We start from the raw sequence: 8898 nt of genomic DNA, 5'->3' as shown, positions 1-8898 counted from the left end.
GATCTAGGTGGCAAGATCACGAGCCGTGGAGCAATTTTTTTTTTCAAGTTCAAGCATTGATTCAAATAAGTAGGCTCCTTCAGTAGTCTTCTCTCCCCCCTCTCATTCCCTCTTCTGACTACCCTTTCTTTCTTAATTTAGGATTTTTATTTTCAGTCGTTACATTATTGCTATCCCTTTCCCCCAAGGTTCATGGCTAGACGTATGTGTTGGCTTTGCCCCTCCTAGCCATAGAACCATCAATTTATTGCTTTTATTTTAATTGTCTCCTTTTCCCTAAAGCCAAGTAGAGTAACCCTTGTAAGAGTGACTCTCTGGTCAAGTAGGGAAGCTCATATTATGATGCATCCCTCGGGCTAAGTAGAGAAACCTAGTTGTGAGTCTCTCTCTAGCTTTATCCCATTTCTTTTACTTTATTTTTATTTCAGCATTTTTTTTCCTTTATTTATTTATTTATTTTTAATTGCGTGGGTTGTTTATTTTCAGTTATTTGATTATTTAATTTTAATTGCGTGGCTTGCGTCTTTAAATTCTTAGATGACGAATGGTTAGGACGTTATTTTAGATACATATGTTTAGGATGGTAATTAGAGTTAGATCACAACCATTAATCGGTTCACTTTCGCATTATTAAAAGAAATAAAAAAATAAAGTGGCTGCTCTCCCTGTGTTCGACCCGTAGCTACACTGATCCGTACGCTTGTGATTACATTTTAAATCTCAAACAATGTTACAAAATGAGTAGTTAGTGGGTATATTTAGCCAATTACCCAAACGTTCCTTGACTGGTATCCCATTATTAATAGTGCGCCAAAGGAACATGGTGAATTTAGGATGTATTTTCAATTTCCAAAGAAATTTCCACCATTGATCAGGCATGAGTCTCAATCCTGAGAATCTGACCTAGATTGTAGAAAATTGGCTCCGGATCAGGTAGAGAAGACTCCGTTCTTAGTTAAAGACCAAACCCACTTGTCCCCTTGGGTTGAAGGGATAATTCTACCCAATTCGTGGGTGATATGTGAGGAAATATGGGTAGAGAGAGGAGCCAAATCCCAAGAGTTCCCTTGTATAATCGAACTCCCTCTGTCCAATGGGTTAAATTCTTCCATTGCCTGTAAGTGAGCCAATGAATCCTGGAGAAGCCAAGGATCATACCAAAGAAAAGTGGTCCTCCCATTGCCTATTTTGGATCGGACACATAGTCGAAGGCTAGGGAGAATTGATACCAAACTATTCCATACCCAGGAACCACAGTGGTGGAGCACTTTGGGGTCAAACAAAGACTTGTTATGGAAATATTTTGAGCAGATAACTTGAGCCCAAATGGAGTCGGGTTGGGATAACAACCTCCATCCTAGTTTGAGGAGAAGGACTTGTTTATGGGTTGTTGCATCCCTAATGCTTAGACCCCTATAGTCCTAGGTTGAAATTGTTTTTTCCAAGCAATAAGGTGTAATTTTTTTGACCCCCTGGATGTACCGCCATTCTGAAAACGAGCACAAATTGAATCAATATTCTTACATGTTTTGGCCAAAAATGCAAAACATGACATCAAATAAGAAGGAATGAAATACAAATTTGACTGAGTCAGGATTTTCCTTCCTGCGTAGGAAAGCATGTGAGATTTCCAAATACTGAGTCGGTCATTGACTCTATCAACAACATTACGAAGGCTGGCTATCCTAGAACATGGGTGTAAAAGATTTATGCCAAGGTAAGTTGCATTATTGGAAATTTCTTTAAGTCCAATAATCGAGCTTAATCTGATACGTTCACTGTTGGGCACATTCTTACTAAAAAATAGTCCACTTTTATCAAAATTGATATTTTGACCGGTGAGGTCAGAAAAAAGATCTAACACTACCTTAATTGTCAGGAGATCCTCAGAAGTAGCCCTGCAAAATATGAATGTATCATTTGCAAAAAGTAAATGGGATACCTCTGGGGCATGCCGAACAATCTTAATACCTCGAAATTGGCCCATCTCTCTATAGGTGGATAAAAGCCGTGAGAGCACTTCCATCACTGTAATAAAAAGGAAAGGGCTCAATGGGCAACCTTGTCGAATGCCCTGTGATGGTTCAAAAAAATAAAAAGAAGAACCCTCTAATTTGATGGAAAATGTAATTGATGCGATCAGGTAACTAATGAGGTCACACCAACGTTCCTCAAATCCCAAGAATTCAAAAACCGCCCGTATAATGATCCATTCGACCCTGTCGTAAGCTTTGGACATATCAAGTTTGATAGCTACAAAGCTAGTTTTACCTTTTTTCCGCTTCATGTGGTGGAAAATCTCATGAGCAATTATGACATTGTCAGAAATTTTGTGGCCTGGAATAAAGGCAGCCTAAAAAGGTAAAATGAAGCTTGGGAGAACTGACCTTAGTTGAGAAGCCAAAATTTTTGCAATGATTTTATAGGACACATTGCACAGACTAATTGGTATGAATTCTTCCACCCTAGAAGCATCATCTCGTTTGGGAATCAGGAAAATCAACGTATGATTGATGCCGGAGGGTAATGAGTAGCTATTAAAACAATCCTTGACAAAGGTAGTAATGTCAGGGCCAACCAAATTCTAGTATTTCTGATAAAAGCAGACTTGAAAACCATTGGCCCTAGGGGCCTTGAATGGACCTATCGCAAAAACAACATTTTTGATCTCCGCCTCTAGGGGGAGAGATATAAGGTACTCGACATTCACATCCAGAAAGAATCTTCAGAAATAAACATTCCACAAAAGAAGGGTCGAGTGGATTAGAGGTCTTATAAAGGTCTTGAAGGAATAATGAAAATTCCTTTGCAATACGTTGAGGGTCATCAATCAAATCATTATTTGCATTCCAAATAAACTCAATTCTCCTTTTCCTGCTGATATGATGTTTTGCTATGGCATGGTAGAATAGAGTATTTTTGTCTCCATTAGTGATGTGAAGATATCTGGATTTCTGGAACCAAAATACCTATTCTGCATTAAAGATACACTGTAAATGTTGAATATGCTCATGTAATTGTGAGTAACAGTGATCATCCATATCATGGGATTCCAGTGCCAGTAGTTTTTCAAAATACCCTCGCTTGAGAGTATCAATGTGTTCGAATGTTGTGTAATTCCATTTGGATAGCATGCGACCAAAGTTGGTTAGTTTGGTCATCAAATTTTCGCCAGAATACATATGCCATGTGGAAATGCAATAGTTTGAAAAGTCAGGGTGATGTGACCAAGCATCTTGGTAATGAAATAGTTTCTTGAAACAGGGTCTTAACCCTTTGAGATTAAGGGTAATAGGGTTATGATCAGATCCGGCGGAAGCAAATTTGGACACATAGGCATTGGGGAATAAATGAATCCACCCCGAGAAAACAAAGCACCTATCTAAGCATTCTTTGATGAGTTTTGGGGGGGGGGGTTTGTTTATTAGACCATGTATATCGGGACCCCTTTAACTTAATTTTAGACAGATTCTCCGACATCAATCGATCAAGAATAGCACTGGCGGGGGAGAGATAGAACGACAACCCTCCAATTTTATCAGAGCTGGACAAGACCTCATTCCAATCTCCAATTATGATAAATGGAATGGAGAGAGTTTGAAGAAAACTGTGTAGTGATTGCCAACAGTCAATTCTCAGATTTATCTGTGGCAGGGCATATAGGCAAATGAGTCACCAGTGGCCCTAGAATCTGTCATTTATACTGATAGCCAAGAAATGTTGGAAATAAATGACAATGTCAACATGGATGGAACTTGAAGCAAGGGCCCATAGTCCTCCCTTATGCGCTTTCCCTCCTTTACTATTGACGTGCCATCTGGCATTATATGAATCAAAAAAATTTGGCAATTTCAAATTCGCATGATCCGTACACTTTGTTTCACACAGAAATATAAAATATGGGTGAATGGATTTACAATGGTGGAGCAGGCATTTTTTAGTGAACGTACTATGCGGGCCGAGAGTATTCAATGAAAAATTAATCATTGTACTACAAAAAGGAACAAAGTCTTAAGTGTAAAGGTACCAACAATGACCTAACAGGGAATAAAGCAATAGGGTTGGGAGAAACCAAATAACAAAACACAAAGATAGCACGCAACTAAGGGATTAGTTTCAAAAATGGTAAGGGGTTCTTGTTGGTGTATAATGTATTGTATTTTGTCACAGTTTGATCCAGAGAATACTGGTGCGATATCTCGACAGGCAGGACAGTGGTCCTACTAGCAGGGGGTGTAGGGGGGCATAGCCCCCCGCTCGAATTTTTTATTTGGGGGCAATTGTGTACTTTTCGGATTAAAATTTTTTGCTATATATTTGTAGCGAGGGTTTCTTTCTCTGTAATGCAAGCAATACTAAAATGTGTGAAGATGAGCGCTGTAACCCTATTTTCCATTGATAGTGAAGCAGTATCTCATCTCACCGGGGACGTAGGCAACCTTGCCAACCTCGTAAAATTCGTGTGCATTGTTTGTTCTTGTTTTTTCATTGTCTTCTGCATCGTTTTAAGGTTGCGTTTCTATAATTCTATGGCTGAATTTGTACCAAGAAAAAAACAACACAAAATATAAGAAACAAATAATATGGATCAGAATTAAAAAAAAGAGTGAGTAGAAGTTGAGGGATGTACCCGGTCTGACGAGTCAGCAACAGTCTGTTTCCCATCTGCAGCTCTGTTCTCCTACCCTTGAGTGTGAGATTGTTCATCTTTGTTTAGGGAGGAGTCTGAATCTGAAGAGAAATCATTGAGCCATACCTTGAGTGCCTGGAACAGCTGCTTGGGTCTAGAAGAGGATGTGATGGACTCTAGGACAGAAGCTTTGAGGCTTTGTAGTTCAAGATCAAAGGCAACAGAAATGGAGCTTCTCTTCCTTTTTCGGGTAAAACCAAAAACCGTCCCAGTATTGCCCACAAAGTGTGATGGGGATGGTCCAAGTTGGGTTACAGGGGGGTTGGCTGAGATAGGGTTAGGGCCAGATGGAGTGGATCCTGGATGGGAGTAAAAGTGTTGGTGAATTGTAATGGGTACAGGATTGGTCAGGTTTATTCCAGGCAAAGCAGTGCACTGCATGGGTTGGCTGGGACCAGGTGTGAGATGGGTGGACTGGTCAGGTGGGGTAAACATGTTCAATGGTTGCTTATTATGGATGGTGGGAACAAGTGGTAGGGGAAATGGAATAGGAGGAAAGGAACCAAAAATCAACCCATGACCTACGATGCGCTCCATAGAATTAGGATTAGACACCTCTGCATTGTTGGAGCTGTCAAAGAGCGGTGCAATGGGATCGGTCTGTTTCTCCACGAACAATGATGCAATAGAAAAATCCTCAGCTTCCTCCATCTGATGTGGCATGAAAGAAGTGGGATGTCCCACCACTGGTTGTGCATTTGCAGATAAAGTAGTACCGGTAGTATCCAAAGCCTGAAACTCATGCATGGGAACAGCAACAGTTAGCATGGGAATACCAGTATGATGAGAGTAGGATATTCCGTGTGTTAATGAGCTAGGTCCAGTCACATCATTCAACTGCTGGATGGGATAATCAGACCAAGGCCAATTATTGACCAATATTGGGGGTGTCAAAGCATTATTGAAATAGCCTTTGCCTTGGCAAAAGGGTAGTAGTCTGTGCTATGGAGCAATCGGCCACAAGTGAAGCAAATAGAATGAAGTTCATACTTAATGGCAACTGTAGTATAGTTCCCATAATTATTCCTGATGTTGGAAAAGTACTTTTTTTGAAAAACACTTTAACCCTTGTTGTTAGGGGTGGAAGATCTAGACCGATTTCCACAGGATTGAGGATCATCTCAATACACTTGGCAATACCTGAAATGGCATTGTGAATGGGCTCTTCGATCAGAAAAACATGACTTTGGAATGCCCGATATTTGGATCCACAATGGAATGAACTGTTGTTCAGCTTCGTAATTAAAGATCATTATCAAGGGCATGGGAAACTAAATGTAACAGAGAAGTGTTAATCCACCAGGGAGAGGTGAGGCAGAACACCCTCAAAAGGAGGGTATGAGGTGTGAGATGAGATCATGAGAGTGGTGTAAGGAAGGGGTAAAAGTGTCAAAACACTCAAGGTACGGCTCATCAAAATCCCTTAGAAACAGGAAGAGCTCAGATCGGAACGACCGTCTCCGTCGTCAAGACCGGATTGAACCGAGAAGAGGCTGTTGGTGAGAATCAAAACCAGAGAAAACAACACCGAAGCGGAGCGGGGGTTATTTTATGGAGTAGGAGGAGAGTGAAGAAGGAGCATCGCGGGATGGGAAGAGACTTGGGGAGGGTGTCAAAAGGGTGTATCGGCCTGAAAAAGCATGAACAACTAGTGATAATGGTGTTCGGTGGTGTGGGTTTCTGGCGAGGAAGGGGAAGAGAATGTTACTTGCGGCCTTCTCTCCAGGTTGTAGGATGAAAGACAGATCTAGTTGGGAAGTAAAAAGAAGGGGAAGAGAATGTTACTTGCAGCCTTCTCTCCAGGTGTAGGATGAAAGACAGATCTAGTTGGGAAGTAGTTGGGAAGTAATTTTTACTTCCCAACTAGATCTATCTTTCATCCTAGAACCTTGAAAAATATAATATTTGCAACCTAGAACAACATTGTAAGTATAATCCTAGCTCTCTAGAAAATGTAACATGGAAAATTAGAAATGGATGTAATACCAATTTTTGGATAAACCCATGGGTTCCAAATGAGTCACAATCCTTATTTACTCTCTGTCTTTCAACCTAGCTACAACCTTGAAAAATAGAGGATCTACAACCTGGAACAACATTATAAGTATAATCCCAGCTCTATATAAAATAGTAACATGGAAAATTGAAAATGCATGTAATACCAATTTCTGGATATGCCCATAGATTCCTAATGAGTCACAATCCTTACTTGCTCTAAACAACAACATCCTCAATTCAACTTCCACTATCAGGTAAGTGATTTCATTATTGGCAATATTTGGAATTCTTGTTTATTAATCTCACTTCTGCAATTATCAGTAGTTAATGATATCTTGAAAATTCCTTTAAACTTTGATACTGATAAATGGTGGTGCAACCTTTCAAAAAATAGGGGTCTTCACTGCTAAATTGGTTGCTAAATTTTTGAAATATGGTCTAAATACTAACCCAGCTAGAATCTCAAATATGTGTGTTTACTTATCTCCCTACTCACATTGGTGGTAATTCTTTTGGAAATTCAAATACACCCAAAATTTAAACTCTTTTTCTAAAACTAGTTCATGGAGGAATTCCTAAGAAGGAGATATTAGAGAAATCAATGGTTGTCGATCCTATTTTTGGCTCTGACAAAATGAATCTGAATCCATTTGGCACACATTTTTTTTGTTGCCCTCTGGGTCTCAAACTGAATCCTTACCTGTCTTGTCTTTTAAACATCTCATTATGTACCTCTTTAACTCCAATATTATCCCGATGATATTCATCATAATTTCTTCACTATTTTCATCACCATATGCTATTTTAATGGGTACATAGGAATAAGATTACATTTACTAAAGATAAACTAAATCCACATGCCATTTTATCACCAGTAAATCAATAGTTAGTTTTATGCACACAACAGTTTTCATGAATTCATCAAATTAAGATGACCCACCCAACCAACCAACATTGCACTTTCATGCGTACCAAACAAAGATATTACTATTATGATTTGTGCTGCAATTTCCAACATTTCTGAAAATATATTTAAATGGGCTAATTTTATTTTTCATAAAGAAAATTTGTGTCTCACTGATAGCTAACTATATATTTGATGACAGGAAACCTTCTGAAGCCATTGCGTGGGGATTTTACTTGGATTGAAGGAAGCTGATTTGGACAAGTGAAAAATTAGGAACTTTGGAGCAACTCATAAGAGTTAGAACACATATTTTTTTACCATAGGACCACATCGTGGCCTCGGAGGACAATGCCTCTTTTTTTGGATGTCTCTCATCTTTTTCCAGCATTAATTTTTTGGCTCAGGCCTACCAACGACATGGTCCTTATCATGGCACATTATGCAGATAGGGTTACGAACGAAAAAACTTAATATTGATGTACTTTTACTATAATGAATTTTTCTCTTGCTTAAAAAACAGAAAACATCAACTTCATGTCTTCACATGTTGGCCCTATTATTATGATAGGAGAGAGTTCTAATAGTATAGAGAACTATTCAATCAAGGGTAGTGTACAGTCGGACAATAATGGCAAACAGGACAGAGAAAGTGCAAAGTGAAAAATAGATAGAAGTTGCTTGTGTAGCCTTCAACCTCATTGGACAATTTAGAGATATGTTTTAAGATTTATTAAGAAAAATCATTGAGCCTGCAAGGGAGAGTACTGTTGGAATTTTTAATGGTCATAAAATTATAGATTTAAATATTATTTTATTTTACAAAAGGTGTGTTAGAGAGTTGAGTCTTTTCCTAACCGGCACCTAAATGATTAACAGGTGTGACTATTAGAAGATTTGTTCAAATGGATAACAAACATGCCTTAATGGGAAAAGACATGGTTTTGGGCATATCTTTGGAAATAAACCTTAATGATGTCTTTTCATCTCCTATATAGAGAGGAAGTTAGTCAATTTCTCTTACAATTATGAGGCAATCTTAACTTTATTTTATCTTTTGGTTTTTTTTTTTTTTTGTTTACTAGTTGTCATTGTTGGAAACCTGGGTCACATGGCGGTGATGATGTGGTCAGTCTGGATGACGTGACCAGAAGTGGTGGTATGATAGCATTCAATCTCTCCAAAAAGATATGGTTTTGGACATATCTTTTTGAAATAACCTTTGGTAATGTCTTTTCCTCTCCAATATAGAGAGAGGAAGTTTAATCAGTTTCTCTAACAAATATGAGGCAACCCCAACTTCAGT

The sequence above is a fragment of the Macadamia integrifolia genome, chromosome 12, assembly GCF_013358625.1.
Source record: "Macadamia integrifolia cultivar HAES 741 chromosome 12, SCU_Mint_v3, whole genome shotgun sequence".
Lineage (NCBI taxonomy): Eukaryota > Viridiplantae > Streptophyta > Magnoliopsida > Proteales > Proteaceae > Macadamia > Macadamia integrifolia.
This window is presented reverse-complemented; position numbering follows the sequence as displayed.